We start from the raw sequence: 19,564 nt of genomic DNA, 5'->3' as shown, positions 1-19,564 counted from the left end.
GGGGCAAGCAACCTGATGGATGTGAAAATGTTGTCCCATTTATGTATACTACTAATTCAATCACACGGGTTGGACAGCTACAAAGACTTTAGCCGTTTGTAGAATTTGTAGCATTTGTAGAATACAGAGCATCTTAAAAGAGAGACAAAGCTCTGGAAGTCCTTTAGAACTGCTAAATCTGAAATATTTAAGAATGCACTGTGCTAAGAGACCAAACATGGTGATCATGCAGCGGTGTGACCAACACTACTCAGCACCAGCAACCACGCAGCACTGCCCACAGATACCTGCAGTTCACCACTGAGAAGGATTTCAGTGTCTTGGATCACTCACTCAGAACTGAGCATGTGGCTGTGGTGAATTGCTAGTGACAAGCACACAACAGACAGCTGTTCAATACCTTGCATCTGGATGCTAAAAGCATCCCCGGCACTCGACACCCATGCTCAGCACTTGACCCACCTCTGTGCTTCTGCCCATGTCTCTGTGCTGTGCCATCACCTGCCTGGGCATTGTTTTCTACTACAGCAGGTGAGAGCTATGCTGAGCTCACCAAACAGCCGAGCCCTTAATAAATAACAGGTTGTTGTGCCTAGGTGGCCGTGAACTCTGTCCTCTTTATGTCTGTAGTGCATCCCATCTTGACAGACAAGAAAAAAACATAAAGCCTTTCACAAACACTCTTGCAGAGCAGAGAAAACAGCCCTTCATCAGGAAGCAGGCTATCTGTGCAGCAGATCTTGCAGCAGGCTCCTCTGCCTAACCCGGCCAACTCCAGGCTTCCCCTGGGAGCTGCAGAGTGGTTTGGCTGGGGATGGTCTGTCTCTAGCTCACAACCTCACACAAAGAGCACTTCCAACCAGGGATCTTATGACATGAGTGCTGGCCCGCTCCTCCCTTTTGTCCTAAATCCAGCTAGCATAGGGGTACAGTTGCATCAGTTCATTAGTTAGCATAAGGGAATCTGGAGGCAAGGGCTGTGCTCCTTGTTGTGGTTCTCTGGAGGATCACAGAATCATGGAATTACAGATTGGTTTGGGCTGGAAAGAACCTCAAAGATCATCTAGCTCCATCTGCACTGTCATGGGCAGAGCTGCTGACCACTGGATCAAGCACCAGACTGGACTGCCCAGAGCTGCACCCAGCCTGGCCTTGAACACCTCTAGGGACAATGAAGACCTCTGGCAGGGCATTGCTAACTTCCCCTCTGTGCTTTATGTACCTCTGACAAAGGACTCTTGCAAATCTCTTGGGCTGCATATGTTCCACCACAAACAGAGCCATCCTCTGCCAGGAGCCATCTTTAGCTTTGTCCCAGATATCCTCACTTCCCATATCTGAAACATTAGAATGATTTCAGATTCCATCTCCCTTCCTTTCTCCCCTGTCCACAGCCTTCCCAGTATTGAGTCTGTAACCGAAGCACAGTTCCTGGAAAGGTCTCTCTGGAGTTGTTGAGGGACTGGTGTTCTGGTCTCCTGTGGGCACCAGCACTAGAGGAACAGCTGGCTGGACTATGTGTCCAAGTGCTCTGTTGCCATCGTTGTGTATATCCATTCAAGTCACACAGCCCTTTCTGCTGGCACTCAGAGACATGAAAAAAAAAATTGCTAGATTTGCACTCTACTATTTTTGTCTTCAGATGTTTTTGCATTTTACTTCAATCTTTGTGTATTGTGTCCTCAGCAAGATGACAGTTGTTCACTTGAACCAGCTGAACCTCAGTACAGTTTGAGCATGATCCTCAAGGAAGCAGGGAGAGGTTCCTTTTTAATTAAATTAACAGTGACAAACCTCTTTACCAAGGCTGGGCCCTGAACAGAGCTTGCTCCTTAGTTATTTTCAGCCTGGAATCCCCTATCATTTTCTATTGTGGTTTTCTAGCCAAAACACTGAGCTTCAACAGTAAGATAAACACAAGCATGAGCTGGAAAAGATCTACCTAATCTTGTCATCATCTGTTAGCAGTGCAACGTGAATGGCTTGACATATGATATTTGTGCACAACATTTTGTCCAAAGTGTGGGTTCCTGCGCTTCCAGATGTTGCTTATCAGCTTCCCCGAGGAGTCCCTTGTGAGCACAGGAACACACTTTGCTCCGAGCTGCACCAGGATATGTCTGAAATACTTCAGTTGTCTGTAGTAGCATAACCGGATTTTTATCAATGTAACTGAGACAAGATTCCGTCCAAGATGTTCTAATAAAAACCAGCGTCTGCCCTGGGAACAAAGAGCATGTGATACATTTTTTCCAGCTCACTCAGCACCGAAAAGCTGAAATCAAGATGGTGCTGCCTACAGACTGGTGGAGGTGCTGACATTCCTCGTGCCTTTCCCTTTACAGCTCCAGGGCTACACGAGCCTCCTCACATCCCCCGTGGAGGCTTTGCAGGGGGTTGAACCGTGGTCCTGATGGACTTCAGAGCTGCTTGATGAAATATGCAGCAGGGGTAGGGGGTCAGTGAATAGCAGGGAAATAGCGAGTTTGTTGTATGTACAGACACTCGTAGCCCTGCAATAAATAATGGCTTGCACAGTTGCGTGTTACAGCTTCTATTCTGTTATGGCCTTGGCAAGGCCAGTTGTATTTTTTTTTTATGACCCTGGAGCAACTTATTCAAAAGCAGCGCATTGGCTTATGGTGCTTTACAGCTGATGGTGAATACGTCCTGTTATTTATGTTCTCAGCAAGTCCTTTGCCACGGCTTCCAGATATTTTGTAATTACATAAGCAGTAATAACCAGTTCATCAAAAGGGAATCTTCATTAAATCTGCGCACACAAAACATGTCAGGAGCATGGTCAGATTTTACCTGCCAGCAGCAGACCCAGATAAAATAAAACCAACCTATGTCGAAGTGCAGAATGAAGCACACGATAGCATGTAGCTCATGCAGACACGTCTCCGCCTTCTCAACAAAGGTCATCGAGCATCTCTCTCATCCACAGCACAGATGAGGGCTCTTGATGATGATGATGATGATGATGATGATGACTCTCTTTGATGGGCAGTACAGAGAGGTATCTCTTTTTCCTCTGAAGACATAAGCAGCTAGTTCTTCTCTGCTGTGATCCTACACTGTAAGCAAAGCTTGCAGATTGCATTATTTCTGCTGTGTCACCTCTGCTCATGTCTGTGGTTTGGATGAAACTGCTGGCTTGGGAATTCCTTCAGCTGCCAGTTGCCAGAACAGGGAGCGCCTTTCAGGAAGGGTTCATGCAAGATTTGTTCTGCTGCTGTTGTTTCCCCCCTCCTCCTCAGTTGGTCACAGCTGGAGGCAGGATACTGCTCAAGCTGGACCTTTGCTCTGAGCAGTTCTGTCTTCCTTGGGGTTTCCGAGGAGATGGTAAATTTCCTGTGAGAGGCAACATGTCTCAGTGAGATCGTGTGGAAGCTGTTGGATGAGGTTTTCCTTTTGAGCTGGGCAATGTTGAGGTGGGAAAGTGGGGGGATTTGAAAATGATCCATTCCTAAAGGGCGTGAGACACTTCTCAAAGCTCTGACAATTTTTCTGCGGTAACTATTTTTCAGCTCAGGTTGGACATTAGGAAGAATGTCTTCCTTGAAAGAGTGGTAATGCACTGGAATGGCTGCCCAGGGAGGTGGGGGAGTCACCATCCCTGGAGGTGTCAAGAAAAGGGCAGGTGTGGCACTGAGGGATGTGGTGTAGAGCAGTCACAGGCACGGGTTGGACCTGATGATCTTAAAAGTCTTTCCAACCTTAATGGTTCTATTATTCTATGAACTATTGCTGAGCTTAAGGAAAGACTTCCCCACCAGCACTTCTGATCTGAGAACCTACTACTTTCATCTCAAGGATGGAGAAGGATCAGGAAGAGCAGGAAGAAGCTGCAGAAGTAGCATGTTTGCAGAGAGCCACCAGGGCAGGGAGGACACTAACCTCTGGAATTTGTCTTCAAGTGTGTCACTAGTCAAGGATTCACTTCTACTGGTGCCAAACCTGCTCAGTGGGAATGACGTCCCCATACAATGGTGGCTTCCATTACAACAGAAATGCTATGAGATGTCTCTCATTTAGCATGTTGTCTTTAGCCCTTCATTGGCTGTGCTGGTGAGTGCCCAGTTAGGAATGCCCTGGGATGCCCACTGAGAGCGCCCTGTACAAACTCCTTGGGAGGCCTCCAGATAAAGGGAAGCTCAATGGCTTCATAGGGAAGCAAAACCCAACCCAGGACCACAATTCCTGAGCTCCAGGCGTGAGCCTTCTCTTGTTCCACTGATCTGTGTTGTCAGTTGTTGTCAGTCCTTGGTATCTTCTGTTGTGGGCTATCTTCTATTGTGGGGTCACAGTGAATGGACATCCCGGGGGGGTGGGCTGGCGGATGCCTGCACAATGCACTGCCTGCAATGGAACTGCCCATCCCTGTCCTCCATCTGACCGCTTTGCCGCAGCACATTGTTCCTCTTCTTCCTGGAAAGCGAGCTCTGTGCTGTGGGAGCAGGGCAGGGGAGATGACGGCTTTATTGCTTGAAGCTCTCCAAAGTGCTACATCCTGCTTTGTGTAGTAAAAACTGGTTTGCCCTTTTCCAAAGCTGCTTCATATGCGTTCGGGTTCACAGCAGTTCAGTCTCTTCAGGTCGCTGGTGGCCAAGTGCTTACGTGCAGAATTGTTCCAAAGTCAGAACACACGCAGAAATTCAGTGGGATGAACATGCAATCCATCAAGATCAATGTAAATTGTGCTGGCACTGGGGGCAAAAGCACAAGGAGGGAACTGATGTCAGACAGAAGGGGATGGATAGGGAGATGGGAAGGCTCACAGGCTGGGCAAGTGGAGCTACAGAGCGGGGGTGTGCAGCAGGACTGCTTGAGCTCTAGTTTACAGGTGTGTTGCAATGTTGGTAATGCTGATGTTGTGGATAGTGGGTGATGTGGGAAAACACCCAGAAAATAACCAGAATCTACAGGTTTTGTTTCAGGGTGTGAATATGGACATTCCTTGGGTAGATACCCAGGTGATATGGTCATGATTATGAAGCTGAGAGCAGGAATACGTACTGCTGATAGCATAGCCTGCTGACACGGCATTGGCATCATTCAATGCCAAGACAAACATGTTACATTGTGATGCTAGTTAATGAATTCTAATTAAGATCTAAACAAACAAACAAAAAAAACTTGCCAACCTTTTTTTTTTTTTAAATGATTTTTGTGCCTTTCAGTGCCAAAACCCACTCAATACTGCCCAACCCATATTTAAAAAATAAAAATAATAAAAAAAAGATTTTTCTGTTTCATCACTGCAGTATTGAATCTCCAGTATGTACACCCATATCCACATGTAAAACGTGAAGGAATGTCTTACTGACCCTTCCAGAGTACATTATTCACTGTTACCTCGGACACACAAGTGGCAATGGAGTGTTCTAGCCCTAATCCCACAGAGACAATGCTCTTAAGCAATCCACTCAGAACTGTTCTCCTGATCCAGTTCTCCCACCTGGGCTGTGATGATGAATTGACTCATCTGAGTCTTCTCTACGGATCCAAATCACTGCATGACAGATTCCTGAGATCGGGAAGTTGCAGCTTCATAAAACACGGCCAACATCTCTGCCAAAAGGCCAAATCCTGCTGTCCTGCTCAGACAACGGCAAATGAAAATAGATGCAGTGGCTAATGCCTGGAAGAGTGCGTTACCCTGGGTTCAGAGGAGAGTTGCTGCTCTTTTTCTGCTGGGACAAGAGCTGAGCCGAGCTGACAGAACTTCACTGCAGTTTCAAAGGCTGCTGGTATTTCCTTTGAGTCATCCTGGTAAGGGGACTGATAAAGCTGGGCCAAGGCTCTGTGCCATGTTTGCCTTGCTGTCTGTTTGGGAGTGCAGATGTCCCCACTGCAGTGCTACTGGGAGCCAGCCAGGCACGAGTCAAGGCTGGAGCCTCATCCCTCCTTCCTGTTTGTGCAAATGTGTGCATTGGGTCCTCTTGGAAAAGCTCCGTAGAAGAGGTTATGCCAACAGGAGCTGCCTGAAAGAACAGGTCTCACGCAGGGATGGGGGTAAGGATATTCCAAGCCCCCACATCCCAAAGCTTTCCAGACTTTCTCAAGCTTCTTCTCAATGCTCCATGTTTCAAGACCAGGTCTGATGAATGTTTCTGACCTCCTTGAACTGTGGGAGGCTGAACATACCCTGCACATATTTTGGTCTCATCAAAACAACTCTGAGTGCCACATGTGGATGTTTCCATCAGCACAGGTACTGCCTCTGTTCCAGGTGCCTGCAGTACGCTAAGCACTCAAAGGTCTGCTGCCTGGCTAATTCACCTTTAAGGACTTTTAAAAGACTGTTTAGTGTCCAGTGTCTCAGTAAGCCAGCATATGCATGCAGAGCACCTTACTGAAGTTTTCAAGTTGCGTTTATGTCCCTAAATCACGCCCCAATTTTGGTGGCATTTCATCATTTCTATAGGAAGAAACATCCTGCATACTTTGATAAATGCAGTGAGGATGAGTCCATGACATCACTTTTGGGTTAATCAGAAGAGATAGAGGGATGCTGGAAGAGCAGCAGCTTCCCAGGGGCTCATGGGATGGGGTCATTTCTATCAGTCTCTTCCAACTCGCCCTGTGATTCCCCATAGATCTTCCAAGACAAACAAAATCCTGCTTGCCGAGCCTTTCTCAATCCTCTGACATGAGAACAGTCAAATTCCTCAAAGCCATTCGTAGAAACTGCTGTCTAATGACTTTCTGCTGCCGGCTCTTTACAGATTACTTCAAGATGCTGAGATCCCACCTGTCCCATCCAATCAGTTTTACTTTGGATGCTTACAAGAGACGAGCAAAATAAATGTAAACTGATGCAAGCTGATGCACACTGCTGAGGAACATCACTTATTATGTAAAGGTCAGCTGCTGTCAAACTGCTGCTGAACTCCAGGGCTTTCTTTTTTTCTGCACTCCTGGAAATGAGCTGAAAGCATCAGGTGGGAGAGCTGTGGGTGCAATGTGGGGCTGGAGCTGTACAATAGCCGTGGGCGCTCAGCTGTGCGGCTGGGGCAGCCCAGCACCACCTGACAGGTGGCATTTGGGGGTGGTAAAAGAGGATGAAACCTCCTTTACATTTCTTTAAGGGCGTGCCCAGGACATTTAGGTAATAAGGTTTGAAGGTTCTGTTCTGCTATTGATTTCCTATGTGTCCCTGAGCAACTCACTTAACCTTTCCATAGTACAACTCCTCTTGGATCAAAAAAAGAGCAATGATGCTTTTTTGCTGCTTCTTCAGGGATCAGTGGGGACAAGGACCTTAAGAGGTGACTTTGGTTCTCAGCGTGTTTCAAGTCATGCCAAACATTTCATTTGGTGCCAAGAAGAGATAGAACTTTATGCTTGCTATGGAGAGGTCACCACAAAACTATGTATCCTTCCAAACACTGCCAGAAATTCGCTGTAGTTTTACTTCCGCAGCGAGGGGCTCTGTTTACGTCAGCATGTACAAGTTTGAAAGAATCTTCAGACATGCTGCACAAGGCTGGGAAGCTTGCAGCAGAGTCCTGGGATGAGGCTGACACTGCCCAGTGTCCTGGCCAAGTGAGCTGTACGAACCCTGAGGTTTTCTGCACGTTCAAACCGTATCCAGACCAGCTTAGAATGTTCAAAACCTAGGAGATATGGTAACAGGCACTGTGCTGAGGATGATCTCCTATAGCATCAGTGGAACATCCATTCAGTACAAGAGTTTGTCTTGTATTCCCAGATGTCAGCCTTCAACCAAAGAAAAAAAATCACAGAATCACATCTCAGGAGGAAGAATGTCCTCTGAGGACACTTGAGGAAGGATATTAAAGAATGACTATATAGCTGAACAAGCTTCTACATCCATAGATACTGTGAAAACTTATTTTGTGTGTATTGCATGCTGAAATGGGGAAACAATCTTGTTTCCCTTTCCAGTGCCTTTAACATGGGCTTTGGACAGAGGAGATCAGTTCTCATACTCTACATCTAGTTATAAGTCAGACACACTCTTATCATAGCCAAGCATCTACAGAGCAGCATTTCTTAATCTTGCTTTGACAAGTAGGACAACAAACCTACTTTTGCCGTATAGAGTAGACCTTACCTTAGTGCTCCAGTTTTAACTTCACTGTGCTTTGTTTCTAAAGCAGGAAGTACCCAGTTTTATACACCTACCTTTCATAAAATGAAGCATCATTCCTGGAACTCAGAATCCATTCAGTTTTGCTTTTACTCTACAAACAAGAAGTTATATATAGCCCTACTGTAGCTCACTTTTTCTTCTTTAAGTGTTTTCAATTCTTCAGGAGCATTAGGTGAGTATTTGAAAAGTGCTTTCCTTGCATTTTGCAAAGTACAAGTTAAAATGCAAGAAGCAATTTCTCAGTACAATACAAAGCCACAAGTTTTCATTTCAAAGCTTGCAAATATAAAGTTTTATCGCATGCAAAATATAGATTTCATCCTGCTTTCTTAATAAAATAGTTTTGGACTGTGAGCTTTAATACCCTATATGGTCAGAAATGATGATAATTCATTACTAGGAGCACTGCCAGATAATGTCCTAATTGTTCTTCTGTTGTAGCATTCTTTGTCCCTTGAAGACGGAGTTGCAGTATGGAAATCCAAAAGAATGAGTTGATTTTCAGTCCCTCTATCCTGAGGATTTTAGGAGTTTCAAATCCAGATCAGAATTACACAGACTGTAGAGCCAGGTTGAGCTCTGCTGCGATGTGGAACAGAGCATAACCAGGAGGTCTGTGACAAGAAGCTGTGGTAGGAGCCAACACGGATAACCTTTGCAGAGGCAGAGAGGTCACAACGTTCATAAAAGAATATGAGCCATGAAACAAGCAACTGGAAACCTGAACAGCTCATTATGTTAGGTGTTGACTGGGCATTAATTAATTAACCCAATTATTAGATAACCCCAGCTTGTCAACACTTCAAAAGATTACCTCATGTTACATACTCCTGCTTCATCTCCTGCTGCTGCTTCCGCTGCTGACATCTGCCTTGGCTTAAAGCCCTGGAGAAGAAGCAGACCAATGTTGAGATGAGGGACCAGTGCAGGTGCTGCTCTGACCATAGCTTCCACTGCAACGTGATGTGCCCAAACACACAGGACTGCAGCCTGGCTGCACTGTTTCTGTGGAAGTTTTGCACCAAGTGCCCTCTTTCAGAGAATTTCATGTCAGTTGTGCCCTCAATCTTTGGCTTCCCTCTTCAAATCACTTTACAGGAACTCTACGTTAGCAAGACTAGTGCTCACCCTTGGATGGATCCCCCATTTTCCCTAAACTTGTCTCTTTGGATTCAAGATCCTGACTACTCTAAAACCCATTAATAACCAATAAAGATCCTTTAGAGCAGCATATCACTCTATTTTGTTCTCCTCTTTCATCCTAAACAACAAAATCAAAAGGGTTTTTAATCAATATCTGACAGCTGTGCTGAATATGGTGTGGAAGGATGTGTGGGGAGCACCAAGCAGACACTGAGGTGTTGCATATAAATTTAAGTGCAGAGTGCAGGCATGTATGTTTGTTTGTTACCTTCAGGCACTCGGGCACGGAGAATGATAAGATGAGATGGAATAGCTTTAAGTTGCACCAGAGGAGGTTCAGGTTGCATATTAGGAAGAATTTCTTCTCAGAAAGAGTGGTGATGCATTGGGATGGGCTGCCCGGGGAGGTGGTGCAGTCACTGTCCCAGGAGGTGGTCAAGAACCATGGAGATGTGGCACTGAGGGACACGGGTAGCAGGCAGCCTCCACCAGCAACATCCATCTTCATCTCTTCCTGATCCAGGCAAACCCAATGCTGAAGAGCCTTCAGCAGAAGAACTGAACAGCCTTCACATCTGCATGTCTGCCCATTATCCCAATCCTTTCCTTGCTGCACCAGACTTTAGTCCCAGCTCATAACCATGCTTTTACAAAGGACACTGACCTACTCAATTCAACCCTGGAAAGATCTACAGTGCTGCTACGCCAAACAAAAAATAAAAACAATATATGAAAAGCAGATTTAAAAAAAAAAAAGGAATCCCTTCCTAATCTTTCTTTCTTGGAAGAACTCCAAAACTCACTTTAATGCATGAAATTAATGCTTAGGCATCTCCAGACATCCTATTTTCCTCCTAGCCACCAGTGATTGGAAACCAGTTTGCACTTCACAGGGTGAAAAGCTTTGAGATCCATGACCTGCAGCCTGAGAGAGGCGTTCAGAGCTGAGGTGGGGTGAGCTATGGACGATCCAGCCATGCAATTGTTGCTGCATCCTTTTCTTCACTTGTTTTCCCAGAGCAGAACAAGCAACCACCCCTTGTTGAACCACTGCACAAATGGGAGCTGACAGCAACATCTCAAACCACTGAGGAAGCCCAACTGCCAATAGGCCTTTGGGAAACCCATGATTTATAATTTGCAGCAGTTACTCCACGCTGATTTCTTCTCCCTTAGGTGAAGGATCCAAAGCTAACAATGCTGTGTCCTTATCAACAGAAACATTTTTTGGGGAGAGGTCCAAAAATGACTGAAGCAAAGCTCAGAATCTTTGAAGTGCTTTGTCCTATTCCCAGATGAAGTGTGCTTGTTTCCAGTTAAATCCTTTGAGCTTCAGCAGTGAGTGTGTGTATATATAGATGTTACAGATGTAACAGTGACCAACGCAATAATAACAAAAACGTAAGGCTCCTTCATTTCTTATTCCAAATCAATAAGCTATGTGGCAGATGGCTAGCCATGCTTGAGCTGTGCTTTTAACTCTGATAACCACATAAAACACCCACTGATAGCAGAGACACGACACTCCAGAGAGCAACTAACACATTATCAATGAAAAACAGCAGATCTGGATCCACAGGCAACTCAGATAACAAATTCGGTACTAATTCCATTAGTAGGTTGGAGGGAACTTGGAAGGATACATTAAATACGTATAAATTCTTTCAATTGCTAGAGAATGGCATTTGCATCCCAAGGAGGCACCTTCCTCACCTTTGCACATCACAAATCTAGAATCAACCTTGTGTTTGCTTTCAGATGCAGAAGATTGGGTGTTATTGTAGCTCTGGATGGAGTCCTGCTTGAAAATACAGGCAGAAGCTGAAGGCTGGGATAGCAGGAAGGCTGTGAGAGCTGCCTGCAGGCTGGGGATGGGTGGGAAGATGGTGCCATGGGTCCCAGCTGAGACGGACTGACAGAGCTCTTCTTTAAATCTATGATGAAATGCCCTCCAAACTGTAGAAATCCCCAAGTGGACCTAATCCCAAAAGAGCTCCAGCACTGTCCTCTGAGCTCCCAGCATCGCTTTCAGGTCCCAGAAGTTTGGCTCCTGCAGTAGAAGAGAGCTCAGAGAGCGCTCTGTGCCCAGGAAGAGTCTCCAGACTGAGGAGTTTTCTCCTCTCTGCATGTACAAATTTACCACTTAGGAAAGAGACCCACTGCAATTTTTAAAGAGCACTGCAGACCCACAAGTGTTTTACTGGCCCCTGGAGATCAGCAGCAGCTGGAACAGAGCTGAAAGGCAGGAAGCAATTGGCCCTGTTATTGAGGGAAGGGAATTTTCATTTAACAGGGCAGCAGTGCTGGATGGGGGGGGTTCTAAGCAAGACCTCGGGTCTTGGTGCAGCCACAGTCTCCACAGCTGTGGCAATGCCCAGGGCCCCAGGCAGCTCAGTGACACGGGCAGATGGGGCAGAGGTGGGAAGGTGCCCAACTGCTGCTGTGCTGCCAACCAGCGCTGTGCCCCAGGGCTCAGCGCCCCTCTGGGAAGAACACTGTGTGGGTCACCGAGCTTTCAGGGGAAGGTGCTCTTCTCTGAAGATCATCAGGAAAAGCCAGAACACGTTCCTAGAAGGCAGCTTTCAGGACTGCCAGGATTTTACCTGCAGGATGGATGGCCCCGGTGCCCTCCAGCCTGTGCGCAGACTGTCGCTGCCCTGGCTGCTGACGCCGGCTCTGAAGTCACCATCCGGAGCAGGAAGCTGGGGATTAGCAGGAACATTTTTCTGTCAAGGGGATAATCACAGGCACATGGCACAGATCAGATAGCCCTCCTGCAAGCCAGAGCTCCTAATGAGGGTGTTTCCCCGGTTGCTGCAGAAGGGCTCTTAACGAAGTTTCTGTCCTATTCCATTTCCCAGCACTGAGCATGATGGCTCTCTTCTCCTGAAATCTCCCAGGTCTCTGTGCCCTGAGCGGCTCTTCCAGCCATGTCCACACTGACCTGCCCCAGCCCTGCTGCTCCCAGACCCATATGAAGTGAATGGCCCTGCTCTGTTCCTCTTAAAGAGTTGGCTCTTTAATTAGTATTTACATAATACTAAGTAATAATAAGCTCGTTCTTCACAAAGAAATAAGGACAACACTAAGCAGCCACAGTGTGCTTTTTATTTTGCTCAGTAAATATATCAGCATAAAGTAGGCGAGTCAAAGATTTTGCAGTAGAATTGCAGAAGATACTGCCTATAGAGAGAAAACCATCTGAAGGTGGTTGGAGGTCACGAGGCAGCATTATATTTGTGAATCTAATCTATAGGAAGTACAATTTTAAACTGTACTCCAGGAAAATGCCTACATTTAAAGGAATCCAGATCTCTGGGGCTCTGCCGTAGTCCTGACAGCAAACTCAGATGGGTAGGAGAACATCCTGAAGATGGGCATGGGTGAGGTGGTACAGCTGAGTGAAGGGCATGGCAGAGCAGTTTCTATGCTCAGTACACATATGCCTCCCATTTGCCTCTTTGAGGGTTCAACAAGGCAGCTGCTTCCTGACATGGGCTCCCAGGTGAGCGAGCTTTGCTTTAGTGGCATCCAAGCATGAAAGAGATAAAGTTTTAATTAAGGAGGGGGAAAAAAAAAAAAAAGGAAAAGAAAAAGATAAAGGCTACAGGGGCTGTCAGAGAAAACAAACAGAATTAAAAGAGAATTACAATCAGAACACAGGAGCATAGGTCTGTAAGGTAGTGGAGGTTGTGCTAAGAGACATGGTTTAATGGGGAAATATTGGTGGTAGGTGGATAGTCAGGCATGATGATCTTGGAGATTTTTGCCAACCCTGGTGATTCTGCAATTCTATAATTCTGTGCTGGATCTCCTCTCCCTGGCTGGTGGGAGCTGGGTCTCACAGCACTGGCCCAGACACCTCCACCCCTCTGCCCACAGTGAAGCTCCTGTGAACCAGGGTCTGCTGCTTCTCCCACAAAAGCTGCTGACCTCACTCATAATGATAATAATAAACACAGACTGCGAGAGCTGTTTGGTTAATGAGCTTCAAATTCTTGGGTGAAAAGCAAGGTTTGGTGGCTTGGCTGCAAAGTGACTGATTGAGCCCAGCCCTGTGACCTCCTGGTCCCATACTAGGGCTGGGAGAGAAGGCTGTTTTGCTTGGCACCAGGCATCAGAACTGCTGCCCTGTATGCTCTGGGCTGTATTACCTGCTGCAGTGCTCCATCCTCACCCACCTTAACTGGGAAATGCAGCTGCAGAGGTCCAGATGCTAGCAGGTGATGGATGAGGGTGCTGGGTTACTTCATGTTAGTTTGGTTTATTTAAAGCCCCCATAATTACTTTTCACATGGCTATATTCATTGTTGTTTATTTTGGACATCAAACAGGATTTTCCCTTTCAAAACTGCACCCACTCAAACTAGACAGCTGCCTGAACTAATGCAACAGGAATGAACTGAGGTTTCCAAGGGAAGGGAACATTTCCATCTTATCCACGTCTATCAACAATAGTCACCCTAAAATTCCAAACCTGGAAAGGGACAAAGATTTTTGTGGATGAAAAACAATTATGCTGCTAGGACAGCTATAGTTGGTACAGCTGATGGATGTGGAAGCACCAGGTCTCCTCTGCACCTCTGCTTCACCAGAGTTCATAGAACGGTTTGAGTTGGAAGGGGCATTTAAAGGCCATCTGTAACAGAGACACCCACAGCTCCATCAGTGCTCAGGGCCCCTCCAGCCTGACCTCAGGTGTCTGCATGGATGGAGCACAGCCACCTCTCAGGGAAATCTGTGCAGTGCCTCACCTGCCTTATCATAAAAACCTTTTTTCTTATATCCAATCTAAATCTCCCTCTTTTAGTTTGAAACCATTTCCCTTTGTCCTATCACAACAGACCTCGCTAAAGAGTCTATCTCCTCCTGAAAGGCTGCTCTCTGGTCTGCCAGAGCCTTCTCTTCTCCAGGCTGAACAGCCCAGGGCTGCTAGGAGCAATGTGGATAGAATCATGGGGGCCTGGAGGAAGTCCTCTGCCCACCCCGAGCTCCCTCCATGGCATTTCTGCCTTCCCTCTCCCTAATCCTCATACAGGACCTCTACTACCATCTAGCATTCGGGGTCAGTGGGATCTCTCCACTGCACCACTTGGGATACCTCCCCGTGTTCCACTCCCACCAGAGGCTTACACAAACGATTATGAAACCAAATGACTTTGACCTTTGAAGTAAGGAATCAATCCTGGGCAGGGCCCGATTTAAGGCAGAACTATTTACAGACACCAGGAACACTGCATTACATTTCTGTTATTCTGGGAGGGGGCAAGGAGCCAGCACACATTACGCTCAATTCATACACCGAGATCTTCATCATGACTCTCAGCTCACCTGCCCCAGCCTTATGCCGTGTCCCACAGCATCTCACTGCCGTGCATCAGCCAGAGAGGTTTTCTGGAAAAAACAAATACTTACAGAACTGGATTGGAACTTATCAAACCTCTCTGTGTTGCTGATTGAACTCACATCCCTTTTTATGTTGAATGTTCTGCTGAGAGCTGGTAGAAGGGGTGAATTTGAGTTTGCCAGGGCTAATTTTAGTAAGAGAAGCTTTACACCATTTCCCTCAAGGCTGGCTACATTAAAAAAAAAAAAACAAAACAAAACAAAACACACAACCACAGATTAAAATAATTCAATTACCATACTATAGCAAATAAAAACACTAGCCAAAGATGTAATCTCACATGCTTTTAAAATACACTAACACACAAACACCATTCACAGATAGCATCTCCTAGATGAATACCACACACAATGGTCCATCTAAAAGCAATTACTTACATTGTTTAAGGAGTGTTTGTTCTGGCATTCCATAATGGGCTGTGGTGGGCAAAGAGACTGGGTGGTCGTGGGACATGGTGCCTTTCACTTTCACGTGCTGCTCAGAATTCAGCCCGAGATCATCAGGGAGCAGAAACCGCAGAAGGATTAGAAGTTATGGCTTTAAGGGGGGAGGTTTGGGTTGGATATTAGGGGGAAAAAAGAAATCATCCTGGAAGACCTATCAGACATTGGCACAACTGCCCAGGGAGGTGGTGTGGTCACTGTCCCTGGAGGTGCTCGAGAACTGTGGAGATGCAGCACTGAGGGATGTGATCAGTGAGCATGGGTTGGTGGTTGGGCCTGATGACCTTAGAGGTCTCTTCCAACCGTAATGGTTCTGTGACTCTATGGATGCGAGGAGGATATGATACGTGGGCTGGGAATGTGCTGTTAACTCCCCCCCAGAGCTAAGGGATAGGTTGAACAGGGTTCACATCACACGCTGGGAGCAGGTTGGGGTAAAGAGACAAGAGATGTGACTGTCTGCTTAGTGCTTACTGCTCATCTCATTGCTAGAAAATTGTGTATCTTTGTTGGTGGTTGTAATGTGATGGAAAGCACAGCAATGATAGCAGAGCAGCAAGGTTCTAGGCTACAGCAAGTAAGAAATCAACCAAATGCAACAGCTGTGGGCACAGAAATAAAGCAAAGAAGCTACTTACCTTTGGAAGACCTCAAGTATGCAGGAATCTCCAGCAAGATGCCCTCACCTTCACTGCCAACCCTTAAATGAGGTCTGGGCTCCATCCCTTCCCGTCATTTGGCTGCATTGCATGCACCTGAGCTGCTCTGGTTGGCCCTGCCTTCCCACCAGGTGCTCAATCACTGCTTCAGGACATGACTCAGCATTTCCACCACACTGGTGATCAGCAAAATAAGTATCTTTGTGTGTTCTGGAGGTGTTTGTGTGCAAGGCTCTGAGTGTGATCATTTCAAGGCAACGCTTTCACTTTCAAGGGATTTCCACGTCCCTGGACCTTGCATAACACAGCTACTGCCTTTCTTTCAGGACGTGGATTTTCTTCAACGCTGAGAGCAAAACTCCACGACAGTTCCCACTGCAATGTCACAGCCTCTATGAAGCAGGAAGACAGATGGCTCTGGTCAGACTGAGGCATAAGAGAGAAATGAGACAAGCCTGGGTTTACCCTAAACTGCTTCTGCATTGTGATTTTCCTTGTTCCAGCAAGGCAGTTGGGGACCATAGAGGGTACAACCATTAAGAAACAAAACCTTTTCTGCACCACCTTGCGAAGTCTGCTCCAAAAGAAACGGGCGCTAGCAGCCGTGCCGCAGTACCTTGGCATGCTCAGACTGCAAAGCTCCTGAACAATCCCTCGAAGCTGGGGGAAGCTGCTCTGACCAGCAGCCTCACAAGCTATTTTGGGTTTGATATGCAGCAGATTTGATAAGAAAGCTCTCAGGAAAAAACAAATTTCCTCTTGGACTCAGTAGAACTGGGCACATATTCCGGCACACACAGTTCCCTTTCCTATAAGCTTATGAAGTAGCCTTCTAAAATTAGGAATTAGAGGAGAAGCCCTGAGCCCACCTCAAGAAGGGGCCATTGCCCCAGACCAGGACTCACCTGGGGGTCTCTGCAGACTCTCATCGATGGGGGATAGATATGAGAAGAAATAGAGTCCTGATAACAGCCTTTTATCTCTATTACTCTGTTTCCGCTGTTGCCCTCATGTTACGTTATTCCACAACCTGTATTCACCATCAGTGCTGATTTATGAACCAGCAGTTCAGAGTTTAGCCCAGAGACAATGAATCTCCAGAGCTCGGCTGTTCCATGTGCCATGTTCCATATTAAGCCCTTGGTTTTCACTGGGATCATTTCTTATATTCAGCCATTTCCCTTCCCTTTGGTCTAGACTTTAAAATCAGGACAAGAACATAAGAACTGTGAACGCCAGGGCCATCAGATGTTACACACGAAGGCAGTAGGGATGCTGCTGTGTGTCTGCTGCTGTGCCAGTTGCTTTGTGCCATCCCTGAGCCCCAGCGCTGCAGGCAGCTCCTCGGCTGCTCCTGCCCCTGTGCAGAGCAGGGGTGGGTGTTATCAGTCAAGCCCTAATTCCTAATCACACTTGTTCCTGACCAACAGAAAGGAGGTGTTGCTGGAGCTGTGACTCAGAGGTGGCTCCCCCTCACGGTGTGAGAAGTGGAGAGGAAGAGGAATGGGAGCCAGGAAGCCACCACGAGGAACCTGCCAAAAGCTCGCTGTCTGCCAAGCTGCTGTCTGAGCAGGGGAATTAGGAAACCAACAGCCCCTAGAGACCCAGAGTAATGTAAGCAACCCTTACGCAAGTACACATGGCCACCTGCTTCCACCGGGGGGCTTCCTGCTTCCCAGCCCACGATAAACACCTGGGGATCGGGCCAAGGGAGCATCCCTTGTCACAGCCCTGAAGAAGATGTGTGTACCTGAAAGCGTGGCTGTTTGTTTCCACTTGTGTCAGATGGGCTGGTAAAAGTGATTACCTCTTTCTCCCAGCCCTGCCTCTCTCATTGATCCCACTGGCTGCTCTTCAAATGTCACCCCACAAGGAAGGAGCACACATCCAATTGTAAAAGGAAAAGATTAATGGGATGACAAAGCAGCAGGGTCAGTGTGGGGATGTACTGCATGAAACAAACAGGGTGCACCTGGCTGTGACACCCTGCAAGCTGAGGCCCCAGAAGGAGGCATTGTGGGGTGGGCAGAGCCCCCCAGCACTACGGGCAATGCAAGAAATGCAAACCTAATCTTCCTCCCAACCTCTACTCTGAGGTTTGGTATTATTTCTGTTTGACAACAAAAGCCTGTAGCTACTCAAAAGCACAAGTAAAAGCAGGCAAACCACAAAAGTAACCCAGACTTTGGGTATGACAGTTATGTGGGGCAAAATCCTGCCTTTAATTTGAAGTTGTGTTCACAGCTGCAGTGTGGGTCGTGGCTGCACAGCGGGGGCTGAAGGCAGCCCAGACTGAGGGTGCACTCCAGCACACCCCATGCAGGTGAGCAGATGGCCAAAGCAAGCAGAAAGCTGCCAAACTGAGGAAGAAAATTCAGCCCTGCTACCTCCACCATCCCCCACTAAGCATGTGAGGCCGAAGCTGCCGTGAATATAACATAGAAAAAGCCAAAATCTTGAGGTAGAAGCTGGGCTTGCTGAGTTCTGCATCCCACACCAGGGTGCTGATACAGAAGGATGGAGGGCTGTTACCAGGATGTGCAGGACAAACAGACAGCTCTGATGTGTTCTGCATGTGTGATGAAGCACAGACCTGAGCTCTGACCCTCCCAGACTCAGTGTGTTTTCTCCTAAGCTCCTAGAGCTGCCTCTCCTCCTTTCAAGACAGCGCTTCTCGCAAGGATGAACATGACATCTATCGGAACAAGGAACCTGATGCTTTTTGAAAGTTGTGATTTAGTGTCACAGCATTTCCTGATGTCAGCCTTACAGGAAGCAGCACAGCAAACTTGCCAGATACTATCATAGGCTTATCTTGATCATTTTCCAGAGTTTTCTGACCAGGTCTTTAAAAAGAGCATTGGACAGCGAGCTGAGCATGACGTGTTCTCTCCCAACACTGCATCTGATCCACCTGCACTTTCCCAGCAGTTTCCTGCTGTGTTCTCCCCATGAGGTGCATGCACTGTGCAGGAACCTCTGTGCACAGGAACCAGGGATGGGTACTGCAGCCTGCAGATGCTAAGCAAGCCTGTATTCAAGTATGGAATAGATCCCCACCTGGTGCAAAGTCTGTGAAAGCCAATGGGATGCTACAGCCTTCCATCAGGCGGTTGCAGTCATACATTGAATGGATCGGATGGGACACTGAAAAGTCCTGGTAATTAACTAAGGTCATTAGTGCCCCTCTGCACATGTTGGCTGCCCCACATGTCCCTCCTTTCCAAAGCCGTTCGTTACAGAAGAGCCCCCGAGCCAGAAGCACGCACCGCTGGAGCTGCCCTTCATCGCGTTTCCCGATCCCAGCACCTCGCTCAGCCCTCTGTTAACCCACAAACCTCCCCCTGCGTGCAGCCGCTCCTCTATTAATAGCGCGGGCAGAGCGGCTGCGGGCACCCCCAGCTCACACGCGGTGCCACCTGCGGGACAGCAGCACGAGGCGTCGGGGCCCTTCCATGCACAGCGACGCGCAGACGTGGCGTTCCGGCGACAGCGTTCTCTCTCGTGACATTGAAGTTTGTAGGATTCCTCAGCCCTTATTTAGGATATTTGTTTGCTTTGGTGCCAGAGAGCAGCGCAGCAGTCACACAACCCCGTGCCCCGCACTGCCCCGGGGATGTCAGGGGGTGAATGGGGTGCGCGGGGGGTGGCAAGTTTGGGAACCCCGGGGCAGGGCGTGGGGACACTCCGAGATGGGGAACACACAGGGGGATACCGCGAAGCGGGGAGCACTCGTGGGGCGGGGGGACGCGGCGGGACCGTGGCGCGGGGACAGAGACGAACTGCC

The sequence above is a fragment of the Meleagris gallopavo genome, chromosome 15 (genome assembly GCF_905368555.1).
Source record: "Meleagris gallopavo chromosome 15, MGAL_WU_HG_1.1, whole genome shotgun sequence".
NCBI classification, from domain to species: domain Eukaryota; kingdom Metazoa; phylum Chordata; class Aves; order Galliformes; family Phasianidae; genus Meleagris; species Meleagris gallopavo.
Note: the sequence above shows the minus strand (reverse complement) of the source record.